Raw genomic sequence first — 14315 nt, 5'->3', positions numbered from 1 at the left:
GGGCTGTATCACCACCTGGTATGGCAACTGCATTGCCCGCAACCGCAGGGCTATCCAGAGGGTGGTGCGGTCTGCATAGCGCATCACCGGGGGCAAACTATCTGGACTATTTGCATTGTGACCAATACCATTTGATTTGATTATATATATATTTATATATACAGCACCAGTCAAAAGTTTGGACACACCTACTCATTCAAGGGTTTTTCTAAATGTTTTATAATTTTCAACATTGTAGAATAATAGTGAAGACATCAAAATTATGAAACAACACATATGGAATCATGTAGTAACCAAAAAAAGTGTTAAACAAATTATTCAAAGCAGCCACCCTTTGCCTTGATGACAGATTTGCACACTCTTGGCACGCTCTCAACAAGCTCCATGAGGTAGTCACCTGGAATGCATATCAATTAACAGGTGTGCCTTGTTAAAAGTTAATTTGTGGAATCAGTTGTGTTGTGACAAGGTAGGGGTTGTGTGCAGAAGATAGCCCTATTTGGTCAAAGACCAAGTCCATATTTTTGCAAGAACAGCTCAATGAAGTCCACCGTTCACCGTTACTACATTATTCCATATGTGTAATTTCATAGTTTTGATGTCTTCACTATTATTCTACAATATAGAAAACAGTAAAAATTAAGAAAACAAATGAATGAGTAGATGTGTCCAAACTTTTGACAGGTACTGTATATATATATATATATATATATATATATATATACAGTTGAAGTCGGAAGTTTACACACACTTAGTTTGTCATTAAAACTCGTTTTAATGACTCGTTCATTAAAACTCGAGTCATTAAAACTCGTTTTTCAACCACTCCACAAAATTCTTGTTTTAACAAACTATAGTTTTGGCAAGTCGGTTAGGACATCTACTTTGTGCATGACACAAGTAATTTTTCCAACAATTGTTTAAAGACAGATTATTTAACTTATATTTCACTGCATCACAATTCCAGTGGGTCAGAAGTTTACCTACACTAAGTTGACTGAGCCTTTAAAACAGCTTGGACATTTCCAGAAAAGGATGTCATGGCTTTAGAAGCTTCTGATAGGCTAATTGACATCATTTGAGTCAATTGAAAGTTTACCTGTGAATGTATTTCAAGGCCTACCTTCAAACTCGGTGTATTTTTGCTTGACATCATGGGTAAATAAAATAAATCAGCCAAGACCTCAGAATTATTTTTTTAGACCTCCACAAGTCTGGTTCATCCTTGGGAGCAATTTCCAAATGCCTGAAGGTACCATGTTAATCTGTACAAACAATAGTACGCAAGTATAAATACCATGGGACCACGCAGCCGTCATACCGCTCAGAATGGACACGCGTTCTGTCTCCTAGAGTTGAACGTACTTTGGTGCAAAAAGTGCATATCAATCCCAGAACAACAGAGGACCTTGTGAAGATGCTTGAGGAAACAGGTACAACATTATCTTTATCCACATTAGAGTCCTATATCGACGTAACCTGAAACGACGCTCAGCAAGGAAGTAGCCACTGCTCCAAAACCGCCATAAAAAAAGCCAAACTACAATTTGCAACTTCACATGTGGACAAAGATCGTACTTTTTGGAGAAATGTCCTCTGGTCTGATGAAACAAAAACAGAACTGTTTGGGTACTGATATGTTTGGAGGAAAAAGGTGGAGGCTTGCAAGTCGAAGAACACCATCCCAACCGTGAAGCACGGGGGTGGCAACATCACGTAGTGGGGGTACTTAGATGGCATGATGTATAGGGAAAATTATATGGATATATTGAAGCAACATCTCAAGACATCAGTCAGGAAGTTAAAGCTTGGTTGCAAATGGGTCTTCCAAATGGACAATGACCCCAAGTATTCTTCCAAAGTTGTGGCAAAATGGCTAAAGGACAACAAATTGAAGGTATTGGATTGGCCATCACAAAGCCCTGACCTCAAACCTATGGAACATTTGTTGGCAGAACTGAAAAAGCATGTGTGAGCAAGGAAGCCTTCAAACCTGACTCAGTTACACCAGCTCTGTCAGGAAGAATGGGCCAAAATTCACCCAACATGTGGGAAGCTTGTGGAAGGCTACCGGAAACACCCAAGTTAAACAATTTAAAAGCAATGCTAACATATACTAATGAGTGTGTAAACTTCTGACCCACTGTGAATACATTACATTACATTTAAGTCATTTAGCAGACGCTCTTATCCAGAGCGACTTACAAATTGGTGCATTCACCTTATGACATCCAGTGGAACAGTCACTTTACAATAGTGCATCTAAATCTTAAAGGGGGGGGGGGGGGGGTGAGAAGGATTACTTATCCTATCCTAGGTATTCCTTAAAGAGGTGGGGTTTCAGGTGTCTCCGGAAGGTGGTGATTGACTCCGCTGTCCTGGCGTCGTGAGGGAGTTTGTTCCACCATTGGGGGGCCAGAGCAGCGAACAGTTTTGACTGGGCTGAGCGGGAACTGTACTTCCTCAGTGGTAGGGAGGCGAGCAGGCCAGAGGTGGATGAACGCAGTGCCCTTGTTTGGGTGTAGGGCCTGATCAGAGCCTGGAGGTACTGAGGTGCCGTTCCCCTCACAGCTCCGTAGGCAAGCACCATGGTCTTGTAGCGGATGCGAGCTTCAACTGGAAGCCAGTGGAGAGAGCGGAGGAGCGGGGTGACGTGAGAGAACTTGGGAAGGTTGAACACCAGACGGGCTGCGGCGTTCTGGATGAGTTGTAGGGGTTTAATGGCACAGGCAGGGAGCCCAGCCAACAGCGAGTTGCAGTAATCCAGACGGGAGATGACAAGTGCCTGGATTAGGACCTGCGCCGTTTCCTGTGTGAGGCAGGGTCGTACTCTGCGGATGTTGTAGAGCATGAACCTACAGGAACGGGCCACCGCCTTGATGTTAGTTGAGAACGACAGGGTGTTGTCCAGGATCACGCCAAGGTTCTTAGCGCTCTGGGAGGAGGACACAATGGAGTTGTCAACCGTGATGGCGAGATCATGGAACGGGCAGTCCTTCCCCGGGAGGAAGAGCAGCTCCGTCTTGCCGAGGTTCAGCTTGAGGTGGTGATCCGTCATCCACACTGATATGTCTGCCAGACATGCAGAGATGCGATTCGCCACCTGGTCATCAGAAGGGGGAAAGGAGAATGAATGTGATGAAAGAAATTAAAAGCTGAAAAAAATATTTTTTTCTGTATTATTCTGACATTTCACAATCTTAAAATGAAGTGGTGATCCTAACTGACCTAAGAAAGGGAATTTTTACTAGGATTAAATGTCAGGAATTGTGAAAAACGGTGTTTAAATGTATTAGGCTCAGGTGTATGTAAACTTCCGACATCAACTTTATATATAATATCTACACATGTTTCATGACTATTAACATTAACAGTAAGTAGTCATCTTTATTGGAAATTAAAATAGCAACAACAACAACAAGCCATCAGTAAAATATATGATTTTCCAGATGACTCAAATTTCCACATCACCTCAGAACATTTACATGTAGTCTCCTTCCAGATGACTCTTCCAGACCATTTACATGACTCTTCCAGATATCCAGATATCATCACCTCAGACCATTTACATGTAGTCTCCTTCTCTTCCAGATGACTCAGATATCCACATCACCTCAGACCATTTACATGTAGTCTCCTTCTCTTCCAGATGACTCAGATATCCACCTCAGACCATTTACATGTAGTCTCCTTCTCTTCCAGATGACTCAGATATCCACCTCAGAACATTTACATGTAGTCTCCTTCTCTTCCAGATGACTCAGATATCCACATCACCTCAGACCATTTACATGTAGTCTCCTTCTCTTCCAGATGACTCAGATATCCACATCACCTCAGAACATTTACATGTAGTCTCCTTCTCTTCCAGATGACTCAGATATCCACATCACCTCAGAACATTTACATGTAGTCTCCTTCTCTTCCAGATGACTCAGATATCCACATCACCTCAGACCATTTACATGTAGTCTCCTTCTCTTCCAGATGACTCAGATATCCACATCACCTCAGAACATTTACATGTAGTCTCCTTCTCTTCCAGATGACTCAGATATCCACATCACCTCAGAACATTTACATGTAGTCTCCTTCTCTTCCAGATGACTCAGATATCCACATCACCTCAGAACATTTACATGTAGTCTCCTTCTCTTCCAGATGACTCAGATATCCACCTCAGACCATTTACATGTAGTCTCCTTCTCTTCCAGATGACTCAGATATCCACATCACCTCAGACCATTTACATGTAGTCTCCTTCTCTTCCAGATGACTCAGATATCCACATCACCTCAGACCATTTACATGTAGTCTCCTTCTCTTCCAGATGACTCAGATATCCACCTCAGAACATTTACATGTAGTCTCCTTCTCTTCCAGATGACTCAGATATCCACCTCAGAACATTTACATGTAGTCTCCTTCTCTTCCAGATGACTCAGATATCCACATCACCTCAGACCATTTACATGTAGTCTCCTTCTCTTCCAGATGACTCAGATATCCACATCACCTCAGAACATTTACATGTAGTCTCCTACTCTTCCAGATGACTCAGATATCCACATCACCTCAGAACATTTACATGTAGTCTCCTACTCTTCCAGATGACTCATATCCACATCACCTCAGACCATTTACATGTAGTCTCCTTCTCTTCCAGATGACTCAGATATCCACATCACCTCAGACCATTTACATGTAGTCTCCTTCTCTTCCAGATGACTCAGATATCCACATCACCTCAGAACATTTACATGTAGTCTCCTACTCTTCCAGATGACTCATATCCACATCACCTCAGAACATTTACATGTAGTCTCCTACTCTTCCAGATGACTCATATCCACATCACCTCAGAACATTTACATGTAGTCTCCTTCTCTTCCAGATGACTCAGATATCCACATCACCTCAGACCATTTACATGTAGTCTCCTTACTCTTCCAGATGACTCAGATATCCATATCACCTCAGACCATTTACATGTAGTCTCCTACTCTTCCAGATGACTCAGATATCCACCTCAGAACATTTACATGTAGTCTCCTACTCTTCCAGATGACTCAGATATCCACATCACCTCAGACCATTTACATGTAGTCTCCTACTCTTCCAGATGACTCAGATATCCACATCACCTCAGACCATTTACATGTAGTCTCCTACTCTTCCAGATGACTCATATCCACATCACCTCAGACCATTTACATGTAGTCTCCTTGTCTTCCAGATGACTCAGATATCCACCTCACCTCAGACCATTTACATGTAGTCTCCTACTCTTCCAGATGACTCAGATATCCACATCACCTCAGACCATTTACATGTAGTCTCCTTCTCTTCCAAATGACTCAGATATCCACATCACCTCAGACCATTTACATGTAGTCTCCTTCTCTTCCAGATGACTCAGATATCCACCTCAGAACATTTACATGTAGTCTCCTTCTCTTCCAGATGACTCAGATATCCGCATCACCTCAGACCATCACCTCAGATGGACAGATTGAGTCTAGACAATAGTCTGGTAAACACCCTGTCTTTACATTGAGAGATGGACAGATTGAGTCTAGACAATAAGCTGGTAAACACCCTGTCTTTACATTGAGAGATGGACAGATTGAGACTAGACATTAGTCTGGTAAACACCCTGTCTTTACATTGAGAGATGGACAGATTGAGTCTAGACAATAAGCTGGTAAACACCCTGTCTTTACATTGAGAGATGGACAGATTGAGCCTAGACATTAGTCTGGTAAACACCCTGTCTTTACATTGAGAGATGGACAGATTGAGACTAGACATTAGTCTGGTAAACACCCTGTCTTTACATTGAGAGATGGACAGATTGAGACTAGACATTAGTCTGGTAAACACCCTGTCTTTACATTGAGAGATGGACAGATTGAGTCTAGACATTAGTCTGGTAAACACCCTGTCTTTACATTGAGAGATGGACAGATTGAGTCTAGTCATTAGTCTGGTAAACACCCTGTCTTTACATTGAGAGATGGACAGATTGAGTCTAGACATTAGTCTGGTAAACACCCTGTCTTTACATTGAGAGATGGACAGATTGAGTCTAGACATTAGTCTGGTAAACACCCTGTCTTTACATTGAGAGATGGACAGATTGAGCCTAGACATTAGTCGTAAACACCCTGTCTTTACATTGAGAGATGGACAGATTGAGTCTAGACATTAGTCTGGTAAACACCCTGTCTTTACATTGAGAGATGGACAGATTGAGTCTAGACATTAGTCTGGTAAACTGTCTTTACACCATGACACATTCTGAGAATACATAGTAAAAACACATATAGACATGATACATATAGACATGATACATATAGACATGATCACTCCTGCATTGAGCATTTTCTCTGACATCTAAAGAACAGAGAGTCTGAACAATACAACCCACTAAAATCATCTCCCAATATGCACATTTATAGAGGAATAATGAAGTCAAACCAAAGTATTTTCTCTCTGTGGTGTGAATATTATTTGGCTTTAGAATAGAGTCTTGGTGGTGGTTATTACTGTGAGAAAGCCAGGCAGGTAATGTTTCAGAATAATGCATGATAATGTGTATATCAGCACTCCTGAGAAACAACTTAATGTGGTTAGTCAGGTGGAAAATAAGGAGGAGAGGAGAGGGGGACGACTTCTACTTCTCTATAGTATGATATAATAACATAATATAGCTCCACTCATTCCTCTTTCTTTTTCAAAGTAACCCTGAACTAAAAGAGTGGCCTTCTCAGTCAACCGGCCATCACACATAATCACAATAAACCTCCTCAGTCAACCTACTGTCACACATAATCACAATAAACCTTCTCAGTCAACCGGCCATCACACATAATCACAATAAACCTCCTCAGTCAACCTACTGTCACACAGAATCACAATAAACCTCCTCAGTCAACCGGCCATCACACATAATCACAATAAACCTCCTCAGTCAACCTACTGTCACACAGAATCACAATAAACCTCCTCAGTCAACCGGCCATCACACATAATCACAATAAACCTCCTCAGTCAACCTACTGTCACACAGAATCACAATAAACCTCCTCAGTCAACCTACTGTCACACAGAATCACAATAAACCTCCTCAGTCAACCGGCCATCACACATAATCACAATAAACCTCCTCAGTCAACCTGGCCATCACACATAATCACAATAAACCTCCTCAGTCAACCTACTGTCACACAGAATCACAATAAACCTCCTCAGTCAACCGGCCATCACACATAATCACAATAAACCTCCTCAGTCAACCTACCGTCACACAGAATCACAATAAACCTCCTCAGTCAACCGGCCATCACACAGAATCACAATAAACCTCCTCAGTCAACCTGGCCATCACACAGAATCACAATAAACCTCCTCAGTCAACCTACCGTCACACATAATCACAATAAACCTCCTCAGTCAACCGGCCATCACACAGAATCACAATAAACCTCTTCAGTCAACCGGACATCACACATAATCACAATAAACCTCTTCAGTCAACCGGCCATCACACATAATCACAATAAACCTCTTCAGTCAACCGCCATCACACATAATCACAATAAACCTCCTCAGTCAACCGGCCATCACACAGAATCACAATAAACCTCCTCAGTCAACCTACTGTCACACAGAATCACAATACACCTCCTCAGTCAACCTACTGTCACACAGAATCACAATAAACCTCCTCAGTCAACCTGGCCATCACACAGAATCACAATAAACCTCCTCAGTCAACCGGCCATCACACGTAATCACAATAAACCTCTTCAGTCAACCGGCCATCACACAGAATCACAATAAACCTCCTCAGTCAACCTACTGTCACACAGAATCACAATAAACCTCCTCAGTCAACCAGCCATCACACAGAATCACAATAAACCTCCTCAGTCAACCTGGCCATCACACAGAATCACAATAAACCTCCTCAGTCAACCTGGCCATCACACAGAATCACAATAAACCTCCTCAGTCAACCTACTGTCACACATAATCACAATAAACCTCTTCAGTCAACCGGCCGTCACACAGAATCACAATAAACCTCCTCAGTCAACCTACTGTCACACAGAATCACAATAAACCTCCTCAGTCAACCGGCCATCACACAGAATCACAATAAACCTCCTCAGTCAACCGGCCATCACACAGAATCACAATAAACCTCCTCAGTCAACCTACCGTCACACAGAATCACAATAAACCTCCTCAGTCAACCTGGCCATCACACAGAATCACAATAAACCTCCTCAGTCAACCTACTGTCACACAGAATCACAATAAACCTCCTCAGTCAACCGGCCATCACACAGAATCACAATAAACCTCCTCAGTCAACCGGCCATCACACAGAATCACAATAAACCTCCTCAGTCAACCGGCCATCACACAGAATCACAATAAACCTCCTCAGTCAACCTGGCCATCACACAGAATCACAATAAACCTCCTCAGTCAACCGGCCATCACACAGAATCACAATAAACCTCCTCAGTCAACCTGGCCATCACACAGAATCACAATAAACCTCCTCAGTCAACCTACCGTCACACAGAATCACAATAAACCTCCTCAGTCAACCTACCGTCACACAGAATCACAATAAACCTCCTCAGTCAACCTACCGTCACACAGAATCACAATAAACCTCCTCAGTCAACCTGGCCATCACACAGAATCACAATAAACCTCCTCAGTCAACCGGCCATCACACAGAATCACAATAAACCTCCTCAGTCAACCGGCCATCACACAGAATCACAATAAACCTCCTCAGTCAACCTGGCCATCACACAGAATCACAATAAACCTCCTCAGTCAACCGGAGAGAGAGGGAGAGAGAAAAGGAGAGGACATCTTGTCCTGCTGCATAACAATGAGGCCTGCCAATCAGGTTGTGTGTCTATGTGTCCCTACTCCTGTTTCGCCTGTCCCACCGTCGTCACCCACCCCCCAGCAGTGTCCCCTCCCTATTCCACTCCACCCCCCCAGCAGTGTCCTCTCACTGTCTCACTCCAGGCCCCCAGCAGTGTCCTCTCACTGTCCCACTCCAGGCCCACAGACAGCAGTGTCTCCTCCTTGTCCCACCCCTGGCCCACAAACAGCAGTGTCCCCTCCCTGTCCCACCCCAGGCCCCCAGCAGTGTCCTCTCACCGTCCCACCCCAGGCCCACAGACAGCAGTGTCCCCTCCTTGTCCCACCCCAGGCCCACAGACAGCAGTGTCCCCTCCCTGTCCCACCCCAGGCCCCCAGCAGTGTCCTCTCACTGTCCCACCCCAGGCCCACTGACAGCAGTGTCCCCTCCTTGTCCCACCCCAGAACCCCTGCAGTGTTCCCTCCCTGTTTCTGAAACATCACAGCACAGTTGAAAAAAGATATGGCAAATAGAAAACCAATATGGATGGTGTTAAGAGATAGATGGGAGGGGTTGAATGAAGCTGAAGGGTGGGACTAATAACAAGATAACAAATGCTAAATAGACTGTGTCTGTAAAACCTTGTGAAGTAGCACAGTTCAAAATATATGGCAAAAATAGAACCAGATGGACATCAGAAATAGATGGGAGAGGTGGAGGGTAGAGGAAGGACTAAAAACAAACAAAATAAAACGCATGTAAAATAGACTGCTTCCATAAAATGTATATAGTATGTATGAGATGGAAGTAGAGGCCTAAGCGTTGTTGTTCACTAGTTTACTGCAATTAGGGGAGGGGTGGTAGGGTTAGAAAGTAATAAAGGAAAATATATGTTAAAACAATATACACACATATATGTATGTATGTACAGTTGAAGTATGAAGTTTACATACACTTAGGTTTGAGTCATTAAAACTCATTTTTCAACCACTCCACAAAGTTCTTGTTAACAAACTCTAGTTGTGGCAAGTCTGTTAGGACATCTACTTTGTGCCTGACACAAGTATTTTATTTAACAATTGTGTACAGACAGATTATTTCACTTATATTTCACTGCATCACAATTCCAGTGGTCAGAAGTTTACATACACTAAGTTCACTGTGCCTTTAAACAGCTTGGAAAATTACACAAAATTATGTCATGGCTTTAGAAGCTTCTGGTAGGCTAATTTATATAATTTGAGTCAATTAGAGTTGTACCTGTGGATGTATTTCAAGGTCTACATTCAAACTCAGTGCCTCTTTGCTTGACATCATGGGAAAACCAAAAGAAATCAGCCAAGACCTCAGAAAAATAATTGTAGACATCCACAAGTCTGGTTCATCCTTGGGAGCAATTTCCAAATGCCTGAAGGTACCATGTTTATCTGTACAAACAATAGTACGCAAGTATAAACACCATGGGACCACAGAGTCCTCATACCGCTCAGGAAGGAGACGCGTTCTGTCTCCTGGAGATGAACGTACTTTGGTGCAAAAAGTGCAAATCAGTCCCAGAACAACAGCAAAGGACCTTTTGAAGATGCTGGAGGAACAGGTACAAAAGTATCTATATCCACAGTAAAAACTAGTCCTATGTCGACATAACCTGAAAGGCTTCTCAGCAAGGAAGAAGCCACTGCTCCAAAACCACTATAAAAAAGCCAGATTACGGTTTGCAACTGCACAAGCGGACAAAGATCGTACTTTTTGGAGAAATGTCCTCTGGTCTGATGAACCGAAAATATAACTGTTTGGCAATAATGACCATCACTATGTTTGGAGGAAAAAGGTGGAGGCTTGCAGAAGGTAAAAAGGGGGAGGCTTGCAAGCCGAAGAACACCATCCCAACCGTGAAGCACGAGGGTGGCAGCATCATGGTGTGGGGGTGCTTTGCTGAAGGAGTGACTGGTGCACTTCAACAAAATAGATGGCCTCATGAGGAGGGAAATTATGTGGATATATTGAAGCAACATAATAATAATAATAATAATAATAATATATGCCATTTAGCAGACGCTTTTATCCAAAGCGACTTACAGTCATGTGTGCATACATTCTACATATGGGTGGTCCTGGGAATCGAACCCACTACCCTGGCGTTACAAGCGCCATGCTCTACCAACTGAGCTACCTCAAGACATCAGTCAGGAAGTTAAAAGCTTGGTTGCAAATGGGTCTTCCAGATGGACAATGACCCCAAGCATACTTCCAAAGTTGTAGCAAAATGACTTAAGTATATCAAAGTCAAGGTATTGGAGTGGCCATCACAAATTTATTTATTTAGACAGGGAGTCAATGCTGAGACCAAGGTCTATTTATTTAGACAGGGAGTCAATGCTGAGACCAAGGTCTATTTATTTAGACAGGGAGTCAATGCTGAGACCAAGGTCTATTTATTTAGACAGGGAGTCAATGCTGAGACCAAGCTCTTTTCCAGATGAGCCCTGAATAGCACCACAATTCACATCAAAATGCAATAAACACATTAAACCTCATGTTCATACAGTATATACAATAAAATACACTACTATAGAATCAAATTAAATAAGAATTGTCACATGCGCCGAATACCACAGCTGTAGAGCTTACCGTGAAATGCTGACTTACGAGCCATTAACTTAAGGCATCCCGTTAGCGGGACAACTTCCGGTGAAAATGGAGGACACGCAATTAAAAAAAATAATCAAAACATTATGGATATTAAACATTTAGGTGCATACAAGTGTCATATATCGGTTGAAAGCTTAAATTCTTGTTAGTCTAACTGACAGATTTACAGTAGGGAAGCAGGTAGAGGAGTAGAGGTAGGGAACAGCCATCACAGTGAAAACACGCCATGTGATTGTTGGAGGACGGCGCCCCACAATATTTATCCACCGGCACAGGTTTCATAAAGTCACAAATAGAGATGAAATATTCCCTACATTTTTGAAAATCTTCCTCTGATTTGTCATCCAAAGGGTCCCAGCTATAACATGTAGTGTCGTTTTGTTAGATAAAATCCACCATGGATCAAAACTAACCCCAGCCATGAGCAGCCATGCAGTAGAGCCACATACACAGACCTGCTGGGTGCCATTCAGGGCCTGTAATGCCCCAAAACTTCCAAGACAGAACCGGAGAGAATAGACCTTCCTATCTACAATATAGTACAGTACAGTAAAGGACAAAATAAGACAGGACAGAACTAAAACATTCCTATCTACAGTACAGGACAGGACAGGATAGACCTAAAACATTCCTATCTACAGTACAGGACAGGACAGACCTAAAACAATCCTATCTACAGTACAAGACAGGACAGACCTAAAACATTCCTATCTACAGTACAGGACAGGATAGACCTAAAACATTCCTATCTACAGTACAAGACAGGATAGAACTAAAACATTCCTATCTACATTACAGTACAAGACAGGATAGACCTAAAACATTCCTATCTACAGTACAGGACAGGACAGACCTAAAACATTCCTATCTACAGTACAGGACAGGATAGACCTAAAACATTCCTATCTACAGTACAAGACAGGATAGAACTAAAACATTCCTATCTACAGTACAAGACAGGATAGACCTAAAACATTCCTATCTACAGTACAAGACAGGATAGACCTAAAACATTCCTATCTACAGTACAAGACAGGATAGACCTAAAACATTCCTATCTACATTACAGTACAAGACAGGATAGACCTAAAACATTCCTATCTACAGTACAAGACAGGATAGACCTAAAACAATCCTATCTACATTACAAGACAGGATAGACCTAAAACATTCCTATCTACAGTACAGTACAGGATAGACCTAAAACATTCCTATCTACAGTACAGTACAGGACAGGATAGACCTAAAACATTCATATCTACAGTACAAGACAGGATAGACCTAAAACATTCCTATCTACAGTACAGTACAGGACAGGATAGACCTAAAACATTCATATCTACAGTACAAGACAGGATAGACCTAAAACATTCCTATCTACATTACAAGACAGGATAGACCTAAAACATTCCTATCTACAGTACAAGACAGGATAGACCTAAAACAATCCTATCTACAGTACAGTACAAGACAGGATAGACCTAAAACATTCCTATCTACATTACAAGACAGGATAGACCTAAAACATTCCTATCTACATTACAAGACAGGATAGACCTAAAACATTCCTATCTACATTACAAGACAGGATAGACCTAAAACATTCCTATCTACATTACAAGACAGGATAGACCTAAAACATTCCTATCTACAGTACAAGACAGGATAGACCTAAAACAATCCTATCTACAGTACAGTACAAGACAGGATAGACCTAAAACATTCCTATCTACAGTACAAGACAGGATAGACCTAAAACATTCCTATCTACAGTACAAGACAGGATCGACCTAAAACATTCCTATCTACAGTACAAGACAGGATAGACCTAAAACAATCCTATCTACAGTACAGTACAAGACAGGATCGACCTAAAACATTCCTATCTACAGTACAAGACAGGATAGACCTAAAACATTCATATCTACAGTACAAGACAGGATAGACCTAAAACATTCCTATCTACATTACAAGACAGGATAGACCTAAAACATTCCTATCTACAGTACAAGACAGGATAGACCTAAAACAATCCTATCTACAGTACAGTACAAGACAGGATAGACCTAAAACATTCCTATCTACATTACAAGACAGGATAGACCTAAAACATTCCTATCTACATTACAAGACAGGATAGACCTAAAACATTCCTATCTACATTACAAGACAGGATAGACCTAAAACATTCCTATCTACATTACAAGACAGGATAGACCTAAAACATTCCTATCTACAGTACAAGACAGGATAGACCTAAAACAATCCTATCTACAGTACAGTACAAGACAGGATAGACCTAAAACATTCCTATCTACAGTACAAGACAGGATAGACCTAAAACATTCCTATCTACAGTACAGGACAGGATAGACCTAAAACAATCCTATCTACAGTACAGGACAGGATAGACCTAAAACATTCCTATCTACAGTACAGGACAGGATAGACCTAAAACATTCCTATCTACATTACAAGACAGGATAGACCTAAAACATTCCTATATACAGTACAAGACAGGACAGGATAGACCTAAAACATTCCTATCTACAGTACAGTACAGGACAGGACAGACCTAAAACATTCCTATCTACAGTACAGGACAGGATAGACCTAAAACAATCCTATCTACAGTACAAGACAGGATAGAACTAAAACATTCCTATCTACAGTACAAGACAGGATAGACCTAAAACATTCCTATCTACAGTACAAGACAGGATAGAACTAAAACATTCCTATCTACAGTACAGGACAGGATAGA

Source organism: Oncorhynchus keta, chromosome 24, assembly GCF_023373465.1.
Source record: "Oncorhynchus keta strain PuntledgeMale-10-30-2019 chromosome 24, Oket_V2, whole genome shotgun sequence".
Lineage (NCBI taxonomy): Eukaryota > Metazoa > Chordata > Actinopteri > Salmoniformes > Salmonidae > Oncorhynchus > Oncorhynchus keta.
This window is presented reverse-complemented; position numbering follows the sequence as displayed.